The sequence below is a fragment of the Mya arenaria genome, chromosome 12 (genome assembly GCF_026914265.1).
Source record: "Mya arenaria isolate MELC-2E11 chromosome 12, ASM2691426v1".
Classification (NCBI taxonomy): Eukaryota; Metazoa; Mollusca; class Bivalvia; order Myida; family Myidae; genus Mya; species Mya arenaria.
In genome coordinates this window covers 31,378,704-31,400,811 of record NC_069133.1, presented here as the reverse complement: position 1 = coordinate 31,400,811, position 22,108 = coordinate 31,378,704, and the positions used below count along the sequence as shown (strand labels likewise).

The following is a 22,108-nucleotide window of genomic DNA, read 5'->3' as shown; positions in this document are numbered from 1 at the left end:
CATCATTGTACCAAACATTTTCTCCCACCTCAGATAAGTACATCCAATAATTTAACCATGCTAGATATTCTTATCTTGCCCACGGGCGAAGATAAAATGCCCGTATGGAACTCCTTTTTCATGGTCACCACATTGTAATTACCTCCCTTGTTGAAGACTGTCGTCTGTAGCATCATGGAAACCTTGTCTTGTGGCAATATTTAGAACGCTAGTTTTTTATTTCTCGCTTCGAATGTCACCATAAAACAGTTTTCACGCACCATTCAAGAAATAATGCTTCACTCTCCTTAGGACTATTTAAAGACCGATTTGGCTATTGATATAATCGGAATCACTGCGCGCATATTCATGACAACCACGAATTATCGCATATCCATACGCAATTATTTTCACTAAGCACAAAAGAGTTCCAGCAAAAAACACATTTTTACTTAATCATTTTCAACTGAGGTGGGAGAAAAAGCATCTACCATAGCCGCTCGTGTAAGATAGGTTCATTCCGACCCTCGCGCAGGGTGTTTTGCGGAAACTCGGTAAACCTCGTTTCCGCAAAACACCCTACGCTCGGGTCGGAATGAACCTATCTTACACTCTCGGCCATGGTAGATACTTATAATATCAAATATACAGTCTCGAACATAGACTGCTATATTTCTCAATACATCCTGTGCTACCGAAGAATTGCTATTCATGAAACGTGTTTGAACCCGTCGCTGAACATTTCTAGTCCGGCTAGTCGCAACAAAACACAGTTTAAGTTCCACATACGGCGGTGAAATTGCTGCCAACAATTACAGTGAATTTTAGTAATATGCATAGAATCAAGAAAAAGATACGTTGACGCAAAATTTGAGTATGTGTTTCTTCGCCAAATTATATCGAATAATGATGATAATAATATGTTTACTAGAACAAGTATCAAGTAACACAAATAAGTTATCGGTTACACCGAGCAATGCAGATTTCATGGAATGTTATCAACTCGCCAATACGAACGCCACATAACATGGCAACCTACTCTATCTTAGAATACAACCTTCATTTTCAGCCAATGAAATTGCAGAAAAGCAACTATTAAGTAGTAGACTTAATCGTTAAGAATTTCAACTTTCGAGCGTGTTTAAAAGTCCGCCTATTCTGCCAATCAACCAATACACACTCTCTGCGTCAGATTTGACAATGGATCAGCCAATGAGGTTGTATTCTAAGTCAGTAAGATGACATGAAGTGAATTTTTAATAATTAAGAAGGTCTGGTTCGCTACGCTCACTTCGCCCATTCGTAATAATCAATAATTCACTTCATGTCATATAACTATTACTTAGAATACAACCTACATTTTCAGCCAATGAAATTGCAGATAGGTCCGCCTACTGCGAATCATCCGATACGCACTGCCTACGTCAGATTTCGCGTTGACAATGTATCAGCCAATGAGGCTGTATTCTACGCTCACTCCGCCCATTCTTAATCATTAAGAATTCACCTAATGTCATCTAGCTATTACATATTTCAATTAGCTGCACCGATATGGTTAGAATATGTTACTGTTAAACAATTTTAGAATACAACCTACATTTTCAACCATTGGACTTGTAGACAGCAGTGCGTATACCTGGTATAATACGTGACAAATTGCGTTATAAATGCCACGTCGGAAGGCAGCATTTTGCGTCGAATGAAGACCTTAAACAAAGATAACTTCAGCTGTGTGAAGTTAGCTAAACATACGACATTGGACATTCGACATTCAAAATGGAATGTTGTGCTGGCACGACATTGGACATTGGACATTCAAAAATGAATGTCGTGCTAGCACGACATTGGACATTGGACATTCAAAATCGAATGTCGTGCTGGCACGACATTGGACATTGGACATTCAAAATCGAATGTTGTGCCAGCACGACATTGGACATTGACATTGGAATTTCAAAAATTAATGTCGTGCCAGCACGACATTGGATATTGGACATTCAAAATCGAATGTTGTGCTGGCACGACATTGGACATTCATAATCGAATGTTGTACTGGCACGACATTGGACATTGGACATTCAATATCGAATGTTGTGCTGGCACGACATTGGACATTCAAAAATGAATGTCGTGCTAGCACGACATTGGACATTCAAAATCGAATGTTGTGCCAGCACGACATAGGACATTGGAATTTCAAAAATGAATGTCGTGCTAGCACGACATTGGACATTCAAAATCGAATGTTGTGCCGGCACGACATTGGACATTGGAATTTCAAAAATGAATGTCGTGCTGGCACGACATTGGACATTCAAAAAAGAATGTTGTGCTGGCACGACATTGGACATTGGATATTCAAAATCGAATGTTGTGCCAACACAACATTGGACATTGGAATTTCAAAAATGAATGTCGTGCTGGCACGAGATTGGACATTCAAAAAAGAATGTTGTGCTGGCACGACATTGGACATTGGACATTCAAAATCGAATGTTGTGCTGGCACGACATTGGACATTGGACATTCAAAATCGAATGTTGTGCTGGCACGACATTGGACATTCAAAACCAAGACGTACGGCATTGGGCATTCAAAATATGTCGTGCTGGTTAGTTGTCTAGTTAATAAATATCAATTTTGGACCCATGGTGCTAGCACAACATTCGATTTTAAATGTCCAATGTCCAATGTCGTGCCAGCACAACATTCGATTTTGAATGTCCAATGTCCAATGTCGTACTAGCACAACATTCGATTTTGAATGTCCAATGTCCAATGTCGTATGTTTAGCTTACTTCACACAGCTAAAAACTTCACCATTTCTTCTCCATTTAAAATGAAATACGGCGCAGTGTACGCCGCTTATGGAGTCCGCCGCTTACGGAGCCCCACCTTCGGCCTTTTACCATAGTTTGATTGAGAGTTTAGACTTCGACACCTTTTCACACAACGTTCTGACGAAACACTGTCAAAACATTATTTTGGAAACAGGTTTGTCGAAGTGTTGATGAAACTAATCAACTCCGGTAAAAAAAGAAGGCGGTGCTTTTTAGCGGCATAGTCTGCCCTTTGTTTCATTTAAAATGGTGTAGTAAAATAAAGGTTATCTTTGTTTAAAGCCTTCATAGTTTTTTATCTTTGTACTGGAATTACACAAAACAATACGTTCATTAAATCATTGAACCATCTGTAAAATAATCCCATTTGATTAATTTTCGTAATGCCATCTTCCTAGCAGAATATATTTTTTTTCAACATACCCGAGATATAAATGATCGAGCAAGAACGCATTTACATGTACTATTTTAGAGAGTGTTTCCTTTGTTTTCGGATGAATATTAACTCCAATATCGGAACGGTAACATGTAGGCGGAGCTTAACAGCAATCACTAGTGGACGAATAAATTACAATTCTTTTCATTTATACCACATGCTTGTTATTGAACGTTGCCCTTGACAATATGTACAAAACAGTCACGTCACCAAATAAACAATCGCTCTGTAGCACTCGTTTAGAATTTCAAAATCTATTGGCGTGTATGCAGTATATTTTATATAAAGCCTTTTGTTAAAGGCATTGCTGTTGTCGATTTAGCGATAGATTTCCGAAAAGTACATTATACATTCCACACGAAACACTCACAAAGGTTATAACCAACAACTCATATTGAGGCAGACATATTAGTGAGCAAGTAAAATCTAATCTGGCGTTTGATAATCTCAGAAATGGAAGTTTTATTACAGACCATGGCTACTGAATATATTCTATATTTTCGTGTCCTGTAACATACTCAGCAAACCATTTAATAGATAACAGAAATGTCGGTGATCAATAATCTGTGATTTCATGAAAAACCAATGCCCCATGTCTAGGATTTTTACCTATACTGAAGAAAAGCAAGTTGATTTTACATACTTATCTGCCTTCCAAAATGTATTTACGATCGAAACATGAGATCAATGCTAACAAATTCCTCTTCAGAAAAATGAGTCAATGTTGTTTTGTTGCTTGTCTTCAAAATACCCGGGTTGTCCGTTTAGCTCAGTGGTTAACGATCTCGCTTCTCACCAAGGCCAACCGGGTCCGATTCCCTGGGCGCATGTGAGTTTGGTAATTTGTGAAGCCGGGCAAGTGCGTTTTCTCCGGGTACTCTGGTTTTCCCCAAAACACAGGACAACACTCTCGCGCAACATCGTGCATACGAGAGTGACTTAGTATAAGTTACCATAGCCTTTTCACAGTCGCTGTAAAAATGACAATGTTTAAACTAAATATTTGTAATAAATCAGTGTATAGTAATATGCGTTACTGTATTCTGCTCGCGCTGTTACAGCGTCGTTTCTGTCGCTGCGTGTTGTCTCAGTCTGTATGTAGATTGGTGTTATTGCTCTTAAAAGTTTCTTTTGATGGTTTCACTACATTGGACAGGAGGTGTTCATGGCAAATTCAATCTCCTCTCTCATTTTTTGTTGTTTAAATATATATTTTTCCATAAGATAATTCCATGGCACACGATGTTCGTTCATCGTCAGATTAGTTATGATGAATGTCCAACTTGTTCTTATGGTGTCGCTGTGTGTGTTCTCCTTACTCTCTCTCTTTTAGTCTACTGTCCACGAGATATCTCATTATATATATATAATCTACTTGGATTATCTATTTGAATCGGATTGGTGTTTATGTTGATACAATTGGTCTTTACTTAAAGCTATGAAACACTTTCTCTAACTGTCTATTTGAATTAAAAAAACGTGTATCTCCATATACTTATAGAGTATTTATCTCGTCATGGCTCATCAGTTACCAAAATAATCTGGATTACATTTGCTGCATCGTAGACTTCGTGAATGTTACAGTGTATATACATCGGGTCGGAATGAACCTTACACTCTCGACCATGGAAGTATCTTATAGTCCTAACATACCAGAAATCACCCATGGTTTAGAATGAAGTCAGAAGTAGTATTGATTAACATACGCTTTATAGTCCCTCGACCTTTTTAGGATACAAAAAAAAAAACTTTTCCATTGTATTATTATAAAATACAACAGTAGAATGCTTTATTTTAGCGATTAAATAAAAAACAAATATCCATTATAAGTAACCTTTGCCCACTTTTATATGTAGAAATGAATGATTTTATCTATCTAACAGAGCAAAATAGGTTCTAGGGTGAGATTTGAACCTAAAACCACCAAAATAAGTTTTTTGCATCCCATCTGACTTTCTGAATTTGAACATATCAAGAAGTATTACATATAATACTTTTTTATTTATTAATCTTTATTAATAAATAGTTTAGCGTAATAATATATCTCTGTTCAATTTAGATATGTTAGTAAAAAATATGAAAACTTATCGACAGGACTAGGGAGACTTGGTAACTGTAAACTACCTTTTGTTAAATGATGAAAAGCCAGATACATTGATAAAGAAATATACGATTTACATACTTATGTTTTTCTGAATCGGAAGTGAAAAGTGCTTTCTTTTATCTTGAGGTTGGACGTTACTATGTGTATTTACACCGTTTCGAATTTTGAATCTTACGTCTAGTCTAGCTATTTACCGAATATAACGATTAAATCACTATATCGACTGTGGGTTCACTCTAGACAGAGTTTATATTTGAATTTTCGACTACCAGACTTTACCATGTATGGTTTAGTGTAGTATTGTATATATTATAAGTGTAATAGATATTCAGTGTTTGTGATAGCTTCAAAGCAAAATATCAAATAAGTTATAATAGTGCAAGCGTATTCAACATTGTGACAACTCAGATATATGACGAATTCTAATTTAAACAAATACTCAGGAACAAACACAGGATATGGACGTTTGCATACATTTAACCAAAGTCATAGTTTAACATCTTAATATGACGGGACAGATATCTCTATTTCTCACCTTGGAACTATTCTATGCATGAATGTCGGCGATTTTTGCAGCAAATTCTGTAAATTCTGCAATTAAAATGATTTTTTTTCTCGTATGCAGTGGAAACGTATTGTACCATCGGAGCACTTTCTACTGATGTTATGTCACCATGCTACTGTATGTGCTTGTTCTTTGGATGTGAATGTCCGAAAAGTGAAATTGTAAGACCTCAACAATTTTATTAGGGATACACTGCCAATCACTCGTTTTTTACACACTTCGCTTATCGCCGCGATTTTCCTTACCGCGGACGTGATCTTTTTAATCTAATTTTCACTATAAGCTGTGGATGAAGCATAATGCCCACCGCGTTAATACCTATAATTTCCCCCGCGTTCCACCGTGTCGAATCACCGCGATACGCGGCGTTGTGACTTGTCAATATACGGGAATTAAGGTATCTGTTAATTCTCTGAAGGTTTGTTTTTGTTCCCGTCCTATACATATAATACTACATGTAGTCAGTTTTATTAAACTCATAAAAACTTGACCCGTAATCTACAAATCTTGGTTCGTATTCAAAACGTTGTTTGATCCCTGGGAATTATGCTTTGCAATTGTGAAAGTATTCAGACGCTATTGTCACCTTGTTCGAAAAATACATAAATTTCGAATGCCCTTGTCAAACTTGTGTGGTTGTGAATAAAAACCAGTCAAATAAATTATTAAAAAAAACTTTTACAAACACTAAATATTCCAGCGATATAATTATCAAGTTGAGGGGATGAGATTGTTTACCCTTGCAATCGAGTAAAACATTCAGCGAGCACTGTGCAATTTACATGTACAATCTTCTGTTTGTACCACCGCTACCTGTTAAAATACCTACATAGCGTGGTAAACCGCATCGCGGCGATGCGCCGCGTGCATGTTTTCGGAAGTCGTACGCGATAGCAGCAGATGAACGCGGCGATGACGCAATCTCTCCCGCGTTGGCAACACGTTTTTTGTGGAGTTTTTTCGTTTTCGTCTTCAAGACAAATAACATACATTCCTGGTAAAGTCGATACGTTGAAGATTCAATCAGATTTCCTCGCTGATCAGTATATTTATACGGCTTTTGTTTCAACGATTTAGCAGGATTTAAGAAGCAATATAGATTCCATCATAATGACTTTTAAATTCATTTACATCAGATACTTTTTTTTGATGTGTGAATTTTTGTCATTTGAGAAAAAAGTCAATGAAATTAAGGTTTCTCTAATATTTGCTGGATACCAGTGGATTCGTATTAGGCTGAGGACATGCTAAATTTATCCAAATATGCAGTTGATATGGGTACCAAATACTCAGTGTAAAAGCCCGCCTAGTATACTAGGTATTATATTGCGCCACATTTCAGTGTGTGACATGCATATGTAATAATCCAAAGAAATGGCCAAGATCACGTGTTTTAAATGCTACCAGGGGCGGATCCAGGATTCACCGTTAGAGGGGATGTAACTTAGGGGCGTAACATTTTGACTTGCGGCCATCCCCCAGAACCGAATTTATTTGGTTTTAAGAATTGGCAGGGGGGATTTACGATTTTATGACCCCTGGATCCACTAGTGGCTACACTGGTCAAGGTAAATACATATCATTTCACCATTTTTTGAGAGATTTAATGATCAAACATTAGCAATCTGCTCAGATCCAAACACTTCTTCGGTCAAGGGTTATAAATGACTTCCAATCTGTTCATGTCAATGGCTAAACACAAACTCCTCCGCTTCCTTTTGACAATGATCTTAGCAAAACCCTCATTACATCAAGCATGAACTAAAAGTGAACAATGTTTGAATAAATTGACTGAAGAAGTGAACCCTTCGCGGATGTATTGTAGAAATATGACATTTTGACGCTTATATCTGCCAAAGACGGATTGAATATTAAAGCAAGTTCAAAATAGGTGTCTGAAATCTCCCAGATGAAAAAGAGGTTTATAATTTTGTCTTTTGGAAGCTAATTCTATGTAGTTTTAAACATTTGAAGTTATTTTGGTTCATAGTTGTGTCATTATTTACATAGTTTTGTTTGTTTTGAAATTTAGTTATTGTTCCTTAAAATTAAAAAGTCCTAGCCTGAATTAAATCCACAGTTAGTCATGATCTGCTCCTGCGGAATTCTGGACTATGAAGAAGTGGTTCTTTAAAAATGATTTTGTTTTCGCCTCAGTGCTAGAACAAATGGCATCATTGTACCAAACATTTTCTCCCACCTCAGATAAGTACATCCAATAATTTAACCATGCTAGATATTCTTATCTTGCCCACGGGCGAAGATAAAATGCCCGTATGGAACTCCTTTTTCATGGTCACCACATTGTAATTACCTCCCTTGTTGAAGACTGTCGTCTGTAGCATCATGGAAACCTTGTCTTGTGGCAATATTTAGAACGCTAGTTTTTTATTTCTCGCTTCGAATGTCACCATAAAACAGTTTTCACGCACCATTCAAGAAATAATGCTTCACTCTCCTTAGGACTATTTAAAGACCGATTTGGCTATTGATATAATCGGAATCACTGCGCGCATATTCATGACAACCACGAATTATCGCATATCCATACGCAATTATTTTCACTAAGCACAAAAGAGTTCCAGCAAAAAACACATTTTTACTTAATCATTTTCAACTGAGGTGGGAGAAAAAGCATCTACCATAGCCGCTCGTGTAAGATAGGTTCATTCCGACCCTCGCGCAGGGTGTTTTGCGGAAACTCGGTAAACCTCGTTTCCGCAAAACACCCTACGCTCGGGTCGGAATGAACCTATCTTACACTCTCGGCCATGGTAGATACTTATAATATCAAATATACAGTCTCGAACATAGACTGCTATATTTCTCAATACATCCTGTGCTACCGAAGAATTGCTATTCATGAAACGTGTTTGAACCCGTCGCTGAACATTTCTAGTCCGGCTAGTCGCAACAAAACACAGTTTAAGTTCCACATACGGCGGTGAAATTGCTGCCAACAATTACAGTGAATTTTAGTAATATGCATAGAATCAAGAAAAAGATACGTTGACGCAAAATTTGAGTATGTGTTTCTTCGCCAAATTATATCGAATAATGATGATAATAATATGTTTACTAGAACAAGTATCAAGTAACACAAATAAGTTATCGGTTACACCGAGCAATGCAGATTTCATGGAATGTTATCAACTCGCCAATACGAACGCCACATAACATGGCAACCTACTCTATCTTAGAATACAACCTTCATTTTCAGCCAATGAAATTGCAGAAAAGCAACTATTAAGTAGTAGACTTAATCGTTAAGAATTTCAACTTTCGAGCGTGTTTAAAAGTCCGCCTATTCTGCCAATCAACCAATACACACTCTCTGCGTCAGATTTGACAATGGATCAGCCAATGAGGTTGTATTCTAAGTCAGTAAGATGACATGAAGTGAATTTTTAATAATTAAGAAGGTCTGGTTCGCTACGCTCACTTCGCCCATTCGTAATAATCAATAATTCACTTCATGTCATATAACTATTACTTAGAATACAACCTACATTTTCAGCCAATGAAATTGCAGATAGGTCCGCCTACTGCGAATCATCCGATACGCACTGCCTACGTCAGATTTCGCGTTGACAATGTATCAGCCAATGAGGCTGTATTCTACGCTCACTCCGCCCATTCTTAATCATTAAGAATTCACCTAATGTCATCTAGCTATTACATATTTCAATTAGCTGCACCGATATGGTTAGAATATGTTACTGTTAAACAATTTTAGAATACAACCTACATTTTCAACCATTGGACTTGTAGACAGCAGTGCGTATACCTGGTATAATACGTGACAAATTGCGTTATAAATGCCACGTCGGAAGGCAGCATTTTGCGTCGAATGAAGACCTTAAACAAAGATAACTTCAGCTGTGTGAAGTTAGCTAAACATACGACATTGGACATTCGACATTCAAAATGGAATGTTGTGCTGGCACGACATTGGACATTGGACATTCAAAAATGAATGTCGTGCTAGCACGACATTGGACATTGGACATTCAAAATCGAATGTCGTGCTGGCACGACATTGGACATTGGACATTCAAAATCGAATGTTGTGCCAGCACGACATTGGACATTGACATTGGAATTTCAAAAATTAATGTCGTGCCAGCACGACATTGGATATTGGACATTCAAAATCGAATGTTGTGCTGGCACGACATTGGACATTCATAATCGAATGTTGTACTGGCACGACATTGGACATTGGACATTCAATATCGAATGTTGTGCTGGCACGACATTGGACATTCAAAAATGAATGTCGTGCTAGCACGACATTGGACATTCAAAATCGAATGTTGTGCCAGCACGACATAGGACATTGGAATTTCAAAAATGAATGTCGTGCTAGCACGACATTGGACATTCAAAATCGAATGTTGTGCCGGCACGACATTGGACATTGGAATTTCAAAAATGAATGTCGTGCTGGCACGACATTGGACATTCAAAAAAGAATGTTGTGCTGGCACGACATTGGACATTGGATATTCAAAATCGAATGTTGTGCCAACACAACATTGGACATTGGAATTTCAAAAATGAATGTCGTGCTGGCACGAGATTGGACATTCAAAAAAGAATGTTGTGCTGGCACGACATTGGACATTGGACATTCAAAATCGAATGTTGTGCTGGCACGACATTGGACATTGGACATTCAAAATCGAATGTTGTGCTGGCACGACATTGGACATTCAAAACCAAGACGTACGGCATTGGGCATTCAAAATATGTCGTGCTGGTTAGTTGTCTAGTTAATAAATATCAATTTTGGACCCATGGTGCTAGCACAACATTCGATTTTAAATGTCCAATGTCCAATGTCGTGCCAGCACAACATTCGATTTTGAATGTCCAATGTCCAATGTCGTACTAGCACAACATTCGATTTTGAATGTCCAATGTCCAATGTCGTATGTTTAGCTTACTTCACACAGCTAAAAACTTCACCATTTCTTCTCCATTTAAAATGAAATACGGCGCAGTGTACGCCGCTTATGGAGTCCGCCGCTTACGGAGCCCCACCTTCGGCCTTTTACCATAGTTTGATTGAGAGTTTAGACTTCGACACCTTTTCACACAACGTTCTGACGAAACACTGTCAAAACATTATTTTGGAAACAGGTTTGTCGAAGTGTTGATGAAACTAATCAACTCCGGTAAAAAAAGAAGGCGGTGCTTTTTAGCGGCATAGTCTGCCCTTTGTTTCATTTAAAATGGTGTAGTAAAATAAAGGTTATCTTTGTTTAAAGCCTTCATAGTTTTTTATCTTTGTACTGGAATTACACAAAACAATACGTTCATTAAATCATTGAACCATCTGTAAAATAATCCCATTTGATTAATTTTCGTAATGCCATCTTCCTAGCAGAATATATTTTTTTTCAACATACCCGAGATATAAATGATCGAGCAAGAACGCATTTACATGTACTATTTTAGAGAGTGTTTCCTTTGTTTTCGGATGAATATTAACTCCAATATCGGAACGGTAACATGTAGGCGGAGCTTAACAGCAATCACTAGTGGACGAATAAATTACAATTCTTTTCATTTATACCACATGCTTGTTATTGAACGTTGCCCTTGACAATATGTACAAAACAGTCACGTCACCAAATAAACAATCGCTCTGTAGCACTCGTTTAGAATTTCAAAATCTATTGGCGTGTATGCAGTATATTTTATATAAAGCCTTTTGTTAAAGGCATTGCTGTTGTCGATTTAGCGATAGATTTCCGAAAAGTACATTATACATTCCACACGAAACACTCACAAAGGTTATAACCAACAACTCATATTGAGGCAGACATATTAGTGAGCAAGTAAAATCTAATCTGGCGTTTGATAATCTCAGAAATGGAAGTTTTATTACAGACCATGGCTACTGAATATATTCTATATTTTCGTGTCCTGTAACATACTCAGCAAACCATTTAATAGATAACAGAAATGTCGGTGATCAATAATCTGTGATTTCATGAAAAACCAATGCCCCATGTCTAGGATTTTTACCTATACTGAAGAAAAGCAAGTTGATTTTACATACTTATCTGCCTTCCAAAATGTATTTACGATCGAAACATGAGATCAATGCTAACAAATTCCTCTTCAGAAAAATGAGTCAATGTTGTTTTGTTGCTTGTCTTCAAAATACCCGGGTTGTCCGTTTAGCTCAGTGGTTAACGATCTCGCTTCTCACCAAGGCCAACCGGGTCCGATTCCCTGGGCGCATGTGAGTTTGGTAATTTGTGAAGCCGGGCAAGTGCGTTTTCTCCGGGTACTCTGGTTTTCCCCAAAACACAGGACAACACTCTCGCGCAACATCGTGCATACGAGAGTGACTTAGTATAAGTTACCATAGCCTTTTCACAGTCGCTGTAAAAATGACAATGTTTAAACTAAATATTTGTAATAAATCAGTGTATAGTAATATGCGTTACTGTATTCTGCTCGCGCTGTTACAGCGTCGTTTCTGTCGCTGCGTGTTGTCTCAGTCTGTATGTAGATTGGTGTTATTGCTCTTAAAAGTTTCTTTTGATGGTTTCACTACATTGGACAGGAGGTGTTCATGGCAAATTCAATCTCCTCTCTCATTTTTTGTTGTTTAAATATATATTTTTCCATAAGATAATTCCATGGCACACGATGTTCGTTCATCGTCAGATTAGTTATGATGAATGTCCAACTTGTTCTTATGGTGTCGCTGTGTGTGTTCTCCTTACTCTCTCTCTTTTAGTCTACTGTCCACGAGATATCTCATTATATATATATAATCTACTTGGATTATCTATTTGAATCGGATTGGTGTTTATGTTGATACAATTGGTCTTTACTTAAAGCTATGAAACACTTTCTCTAACTGTCTATTTGAATTAAAAAAACGTGTATCTCCATATACTTATAGAGTATTTATCTCGTCATGGCTCATCAGTTACCAAAATAATCTGGATTACATTTGCTGCATCGTAGACTTCGTGAATGTTACAGTGTATATACATCGGGTCGGAATGAACCTTACACTCTCGACCATGGAAGTATCTTATAGTCCTAACATACCAGAAATCACCCATGGTTTAGAATGAAGTCAGAAGTAGTATTGATTAACATACGCTTTATAGTCCCTCGACCTTTTTAGGATACAAAAAAAAAAACTTTTCCATTGTATTATTATAAAATACAACAGTAGAATGCTTTATTTTAGCGATTAAATAAAAAACAAATATCCATTATAAGTAACCTTTGCCCACTTTTATATGTAGAAATGAATGATTTTATCTATCTAACAGAGCAAAATAGGTTCTAGGGTGAGATTTGAACCTAAAACCACCAAAATAAGTTTTTTGCATCCCATCTGACTTTCTGAATTTGAACATATCAAGAAGTATTACATATAATACTTTTTTATTTATTAATCTTTATTAATAAATAGTTTAGCGTAATAATATATCGATATTTCTTATCAAAACATGCATTCTTATACGGCGTATTGGCTCAAGCTCTATGGCTTTGGGCTCAAGCTCAACCCCAAAAGGTAGTATAAAAATGCTTGTTCCAGTGAACAGACTGTACTGTTCATTCTCGACAAAAGAAAGGCACTCGATAATACAAGTTTAATATTAAACGTATTTTCTTAAGTGAAATTCAGCTGAAATTGATAATTTATTTTTTCTTTCCTTTCTAAACAAATCTCATTTTGTAAACATGGTAGAATCGTTTTTACTACATCATAAACAGTTGTTTTACACAAAATAACCGGAGAACTTGTGAAGATTGAACATATTTATACAGCACTGCACTCCCCGATTTCTCAAATATTCTTTCATAATCATGATATTTAGGTAACATTACGAGTCATTCATACTTTTTATCAAAATCTCCGCCCCTTATCCCTAGCTCTTTTTTTCTGTACAGTTCCCAAAAGAGCAGGGGGCAGTGTTTCGCGCCCTTTTACAGCTGTCGGGTGTGTACCGATTACTCTCATGGATCCCCGCTCCCCAACATTAACAGTTGTTTTTTTAGCTATTTATATTTTAAGCGTGAAAATATCGCTTTACCAAACTAAGACATGCCCTTAATGTGGTATAATGATATGTACGTTCATTTGAAAACTAGGTCAAATTTGCCTATGACTTCCACTTGTCTTTTAACGTTCATATGTAGTAAATTAGTGGAAATTATTATTATGGAAATTACGTAGAGATTCTCGGTGTATGTCAGAAGTTATTACCGTCATTTATCACGTCGGGAAATTGTATAGGAATTATGAAATGCGTTTCAACGCCAGATTGGTTCTAGAGTTCTGCAAGAACAAAGTGCATGTAGAAACATTACAATGCGTTAAAATTCATATATTAACTCTCAACAAGAAACAAAATTGTACTTTGCACTCATTTAGATTTATTTAGTTACTTGTTACATATGACTTTTAAAATATTAAATGTATTAAATATTAATAGAATAAAAATCGTATTTTTGTATTTACCTTTAATACATACCCTGTGTTTGTTGCAACAATTAAACAACGAAACGACGATTTATGTACAATTGCATCTCTGTATTTATTGGTTTTGTCCATTTTCTATCAGTGAACTGCCCATAAAATACAATCAATTCTGGAAGGGATAATTTGATTCTTACATGCAGCCGTTTTAGTTGAAACTGTCTCGCGGTAGTCGATAATACACTAGGGTTTGAGGTCTAATAGCTATGGGATCGGTTCAAATAAATGATGCAATCGTCACTGAAATCAGCTCTAAAGTAATTGTTTAAAGGCATGAGAAGGTATATTCCGAATTTGTAGACATGAAATGCCGGTCGAAACTCCCAACTGATCAATATCCTGTTCCAATCATAATTGTGTGCTGAAATGATTTTTGTTGTTAAAAACAACATGTGGACTTACACAGACTCCAACGACTAGCTGCAATTAACCATAAAATTAGCAGTAATGCTAGAATAAAAATGGATAACATTTACATGGATGCATTGCTTTCAAAAAAAATACTTCCGATCTTTGACATTACTACTATGGCAATCATTTACATGTCCGTTCTCAGATATAAACATTCAGTTAACTAGCATATTTGCTACAAATCCAATATCGGTCTGTTATTTATATTTTCTTCCGGACTTAAGCCATGATAAGTCAAATTTGACACGACTGTCAGAAAAGCTACGACATTTTATAGTTTAAAACCAAGAATTAATGCCGTTTACTTGACAATTTAATTATGATTCAAAAAATGTCTACTAATGTTCATAGGAGAAATGTGGATTGCCGCCATCTGAATTACATACAACTGGAGAGACAAGCTGAAATAAAATATTGACTTCGTTTTCTTCTTTTTTGACAAACTTTGATAGTGTTGATAATGTTTAAATTAATCAAGAAATGGATTAATAAATCAACAACAACAAAAAAACGATTTCAGTACTAGTATTTCTATTTTATGACATTAAAAAAAAATTGATGGAAACTTCAATGAATCAATCAGTATTAAAATTTAAAAATCTGTCTCTCTGGTTTAAATGTCTTGGATGTTTTTGTCTAGATTTCCAAAAAAATATTGACAAAACGTCAATATCATTATTAACGACATTTCACCTTGAATATATGCATATAAATATCATAACAACTGCAGGTGATATACGCAGTTAAAACGAACGCTTTATTGTGTGTTGCCTTCATTAGTAGAACAATTGGCTCAATGTTAATAAATATCCTACGAGATTCGAAGCAGACAAATGTCCTATAGCTACTATTGTGACAATGACATGAGGTTAGCGTGGACAGCACAATGCCTTTTTCTAAAATTATGTTAACCGTTGATATAACTGACAGAAATGCACAATAATGCGGTGTTTGGCTTAAAACGAAGTAAGCTACTTGTATGTACAAATAATCTCCTTTGAAGAGTCAAGTGCCGATATAATACCGACGAATGACACCGCGGGACAAACCGACAAAGAATGATTTTCTCTAAAATGTAAGCTAGATTCACATCGATACTGCTGTTTCCGTAAACTAAACCTACATTGCTTGGTAGATAGACGGGTTCAGTTTAAGTCCACTTACACAATTAAAACATGCGTTTATCAAATTAATTAATTTTTATTTACGTTTTAATTTACCTTAATAATAGTATTACTACCGTTAATAAGCGGACAAACGAACACGCACTACTGAAACCGTATATGTATATCTACAGGTGATATGGATTGGTCCTGATGTATTTTCTCCAATCAATTTATGTGTGGCTCTTTTTGGTTTGAAAAAAGTGTGCACAATATACTTGGTACCATATATTATATATATTGTTCCATCAATGTTAACATGCAGGTATTTCCGTATGAGATATTTAAGTTTATAAAGTGTATACCTGCGACAAGAGACCTTCAAACAAGAAAATTTAAGTGCGTTGAAGCATCGGGTCTTCTTGCTATTTTAAATACCAAACAGTCTAAATTCTCACTCACTTCCGAACAGCAGAGCAAACTATATATCGAAACAAACATTCAAATTTCCGTTATTCGCATAGAGTACGATGGTTAGCTTTCATATGTCTCAAAAACCATGATTTGTTGATATAACAACAGTGTAGTTGACTGTTGACTTCATCTTTGTAATGTTGAGTCTTACATTTGGTTTATAACAAATGCAAGTACCCTTAGAACAATGGCAGATTTCCAAATGGTGTCTGCAAACATAAAGCCAAAACGAGTTAACCTATTTGAATATCTAACAGGCAATTTTATGGTATAAGTGACCAATTGCTGTAGCGTGATGGGCTCGGAAAAAAAGTCCAATCATTTCGTACCAGCAATCAATTCCCTTTAAGTCATTCTAGATAATAACCTTTGTACCCATTGAAAACTTATATGCACTATAAGACGTACTCACGAAATATATATATATATATAAAGCTGTTTCGCGCCGAAATATGATTATAGTGCAATATTACTTAATGCAAAATCATCTGTTTATCGTTAGAGTAGCAGATCTATCATTTGGTTTTTCGGTGCTTTAAATAATTTCACATGATATTTCTATGTTTATCAGTTAGATTACAACAATACTGAATGTGATGCAATGTTTTTAGTGGCAAATTGTCAATTGGGATAGATAATGGTAAATCTTCTCCTGAACAATTTGCGCAGCTGAGGCCTCTTGAAAAAAAATTGATGTCTGTTTATGTTTACATATTTGAAAGTGTTAATATTTAAAAGTAACACTTGTCCATATAGTTTAAGGAGGTTGAACAAAGCGATTTAGCTCTGCAGTTGTTAGGATTGAGTTTGTCATTTCTACCTCCTTCCTATAGCGTTGTGATCATAACGTTTCTCATCTCTGATGGACAATGTCCGTATTTCGCAATTTTTCCTGAGGAATAATATCTTCAAGCTAAGGGCCGCCGCCACACAACATATTTTTGTAGTAAAGGCCATCGTAGCTGCAGGATTTTTTATGTTTTAAGTGCTGATAATACATGTGGAAAATTTTGCTATGCCTGTATATTCTTAATATCGGTATACTCTTTAAATGAATGAGCAATATCATATAAGCCATTGTGTGCCGAGAAGTAGATCACTGCTAATTTCCAGCCTTCGATTTTTACCTTTTGAAGGTGTACATAACTTTACGTCAAACACATCTTTAATGGTTTACTGTTGCACTTTTTCCGTTGTTTACTAGTTTCCAGAACGCATTGCTGTTCATTTGAGAATATTACCCCAGGTATTTAGAACACCATCTGAATTGCATGATCTTGCTCTTTCCGAATTATGTGTTTAAATCGCCCACAAGAAGTACTGTTCCTTTAAGTTTATAGCTACTCAGTATATTTTCAATATCTTCCAGGTAAGAATGCTATGTTTTTACATGGAATGTATGCCTGAAAACTTTATGCATTACATTGAAACTCAACTGTTAACAGACAGCTACTTTTTTTCTTTCTAATATTGATACTTAGTCATTTAAAGCCCTTTTTCAAATACTTTTTGAGATCGCAGTTCGCATGTTCACTTATATGTTGACCGTGCCCTCATTCGCGTCAATTAAGCGATCTGGACTGAATACCGGGATACCTTCCTGCCCGTCGATACTATGGAGAGCTGATCGTCAAGCGTCACAGCCTCGAGATCAAATGATACATTGTCAGCCGTTGTAACGGTCCTCGTAACTAAGTGGTAATTGCAATGGAATCCACGCTTGCCTCGTTGCTACGTTGCCACGTTGAAAACACAGTCATGCAAGCGAATCAAGGGTGTCTCCACATGATTATGCAGGTTTCCACTACACTAGGTACTATTGCAGTAAATGTTTTTGTTATAAAAGAATAGTTTTAGCTTCACACCCCATGTCAATTTTGCAAGCACTTTCAATGACTTCTCGGTACTTGGCATTATTCACGATACAAGCGATGTTTCAACTAGGTTATTCATTGGAATTTCTGATTGATATTATAATCTGTTACATTTCCTTAGAAACAACTGACGTCTTGACCGTAACGATTTATCGATGAGTATGCAATAAATCGTGCCCATAAAACGGTGCTTATAATAAATTGCGTCCTGTTAAGATCGTTGACCATCTAAGCCGATCGTTGACGAGTTCACGGGAAGTTATTTTCCTCGACTTTCCAATGCGGTAGCCACATACCTCCGCCTTTTTGTATTCACTGCGCAGCACTGGATACATACAATGTAGACCGTTTAGGGCATATTACTTCATTTCGAAAGGGCCTATTCATTGTTTCATGCCTTGTTTTTTTCATTGAGACATGACAATGCATCAAAGCATGATTATACCATCTCAGACCAATGGCTACCTTCCATTATATATGGTTCGTTATTTCATTTGATTTACTTTTAATGGTTTACATTTTTACCGTATGGTTTGTCTTTGTATAGTGTCATTTAGCGAATACAGTGTTTTGGGTCAACCAATTTTAGTGGTCTTAGGAGAAACGTTAATGTTATTCTAACGTTGTTTAAAGTTTAGTATACAAGTGGAGTGGAGCTTTCTACCAATGTAGGATGTTGGGGTCCTGAAACACTAGAAATCAGTGCTATCTTGCATGCAAACTGGTCGACTGACTATAGGGTTTACAGGAAAAGTATTTTGTTGTGTCTGACCATTACAACGGAATATGCTCTCACACACCAACAAAGTTAACCATGACAACAAAGTAGTGCTAAGCAGTGCATTTTACAGCAAGACGCAGAACCTAAACTTTCAATCGTGTGTATCAATACTACGGCGTTAAACATATCATCTAGCATGTGTATTTGAACTCGGTTAGTAAGCCGTTTATATAGATATGATTACGCGCAAGGGTATGCGGAATGTTGAGTAGTTTCGATGCAAGGGCTTAACTATTCCGAAGTTACAACCAAGCATGATCACCGCTATAGTGTCACACACAGGGGTTAATTAAAAAATGAATGCACGGCAAGCTTTGGCGGTGTAAATTTATCGTTTATATTTATATTTTGTATTAATAACAATGGACTTCAGTTATTTAATGCGATGATGTTAAACCTTTTAATCTTAAATATGAAAAAAGGGCACAAAATAAGCATTATGGTGTAAATAGGCGATAAATCGCGTACTTATGTTGGCATGATCACTGTTGTCATTGCCGACTCGTTGCTGTCTACAGCTTCACGACTGATCTCCAAAAATCAAAGCATTGAAATTGCTTAGAGACTTAGCAGAATAGCATAGTGGTTGTCTAGACTGATTTAAACTACGTAAATCATCAAATAGGTGAATATGTGATGCATTAACAATCTGTGCTATGCAGATAAAGGTTTGCATAACGATGGAAAGCATGGGTGCAAGTTTCTTCGAGTGGATGATGTATATATTATTTTTAAGTCAATATTTGTTGTAACATCTTCTTCCAAACTGTGTTATTTCTTTCATAGCATGCATCATACACTACTTACTACTTGCACCATCAATTAACAGATTGAAAAGAATATCACTAATTGTTTGCAGTATTCACGGACTAATCGTCTTTACAATGTCTAACGATATAATACACTATCACACAAATTTCCCATTAAACCCAGACTTGCACTTAACAAACTGCTCTTACACATAAGTCATGCCCTGTATTGACGTATTTCAATTGAAGTTAACCTCATATCGCCATCTTTGCGTCATCAAAAATCAGTCTCGAAACCCTTTATATCATTTTCCCAGACTCTCAGCACTTTCAGAGCTTTGATTAAATACGGTTTCGAGAAATTGTCTTAACCAAGACGGAATATCAAAGTTTTCTTGTAAGGAATGGAATGGGAAATGATCTGCTCTATTCTTTATCATAAAAACAAAACTAGAAATTAAGGTATGCCTTGCTGGAGGATCACTAATTGTACAATAATTGTTTCCAATGAAATTGTATCGACGTGTGGGATGATATTGTAATATTGCACATGTTTAATACACAAACATACATGATGGTTGTATGAATCTAGAAACATAGTATGTGATAAAGAATACTATGAAAGGAGCATAATTCTTTATATTTAACCACATTATAGAGAAGTGGATGACTTACGCGCGGTAATGGTGAACACCGAAGACGCACGATCATAGCTCAATAAACTGGCAAGGCAATCGAATTAACAATACAACATTCTGACCGATTGTGTTGCACGTATGTATTCTTTTACTTGATAAAACGTTCATGGGTGTGCATTAGGCAAACATCTGCTTGAATATTTCGTATTTATTTACGGTTACTCAGGAACTTTAAAGAACGTCTACCAAACGAAGTTCTGCTAATTGATTCCAATTTCCTTTTTTAACCTGACACGGAGTAAATTAGTGGAAATTATTATTATGGAAATTACGTAGAGATTCTCGGTGTATGTCAGAAGTTATTACCGTCATTTATCACGTCGGGAAATTGTATAGGAATTATGAAATACGTTTCAATGCCAGAATCGTTCTTCAGGTACAGTTTTGCAAGAATAAAGTAGGTGTAGTAACATTAATACGTTACAAATACATAGTAACTCACAACTAGAAACACAATTGTACTTTCAAGATATAAGGTTTTACGTAATAACAGTTTTAAGTTAAGTGATTTACTCTCAGTATTTCAACTGTATGAATTACCTGATTAAGCTCCGTATTGTTTTACAAAGTTTAACGATATAATCATGTATCACCTACTAATATCTGATATAACTGTTGCTGATTTTGAAAAAAATTAGAGTCATGTTACTCATAATCCATAAATGTGTGTGTGTGTTCGTTTTAGTTACATTTTAAACAACAAAAACAACCATCATATCCTGCATCCATTTAACAACGAAACAGTGATTTGTGTAAAATTGCATCTCTGCAAATATTGTTTGACCATAAAATGTAATCAAATCTGGAAGGTCTTATTTGATTTGGGATTTTCATCAACCGTTTTAGAATTTTAGTTGTATTTTTAGAGCAAATTGTACAAAAGGAGTCGATAATCCATATGTGCTCGAGTCTTTCAGAAAATATACATGGATGACTCGTCTTCACAAAAGTTGACTTTGTTGGTCCTAAGGTAGAAATTAATTGACATTATGACGTTTGACGACCGGAATTTCAAAAGACGATTAAGTTGTTTCAATCAAAGGCCTTCAAACATATAACTTTCCACCTGCGATATTACTACTAGATCCAGATCAATCATTTACATGTCCAATGCCCGATGTTTACATTCAGTAAAACTAGAGCAGTTTGCCTATAGTCCGTGCCATCGATATAACATGGTTTATGCGAATATTGGCCCGTCAATTAAACATTCTTCTGGACGTTAGCCATAATAAGTCTTATTTACATGCTAGGATATATTACTTTTCGTCATTGGTTCCATTCACTCATGGACTCTAAACACCAGAAATTATTTACATAAATATATATTGTTTTAAATTGACTGCTAATGTTAGACTAACTGTGGATTACGGCCGTCCGATTTAAATGAAACTGGAGGGGCAAGCCCAATTGCTGAAGATCGTTCAAATCAATGTTTAGTTTCCGGAATATGGAACGCGGGATTTTATCACTCTATATAAAAGGAAAAGTACCGTTGGCTTTGTTAAAGCTGCACTCTCACAGAATGACCGTTTTTACAACTTTTTTTTATTTTTTGTCTTGGAAAGAG

At 36.1% G+C, this 22,108-nt stretch overlaps 1 protein-coding gene across 9 annotated transcripts in view; it reads left to right on the top strand.

The window, feature by feature from the left end:
* Window positions 1-22,108, top strand: part of LOC128211651 (5-hydroxytryptamine receptor 4-like) — a 110,896-nt gene that overhangs the window by 4,158 nt on the left and 84,630 nt on the right. For 4 of the 9 annotated variants that reach the window (XM_052916657.1, XM_052916651.1, XM_052916658.1 and 1 more), the window contains exon 2: window positions 20,499-20,614. The exons of the other annotated variants lie outside the window; for them this stretch is intronic. The gene's annotated coding sequence lies outside the window, so the exon portion shown is untranslated. The remainder of the gene's footprint in view (window positions 1-20,498; window positions 20,615-22,108) is intronic. 9 annotated transcript variants of the gene reach the window in all.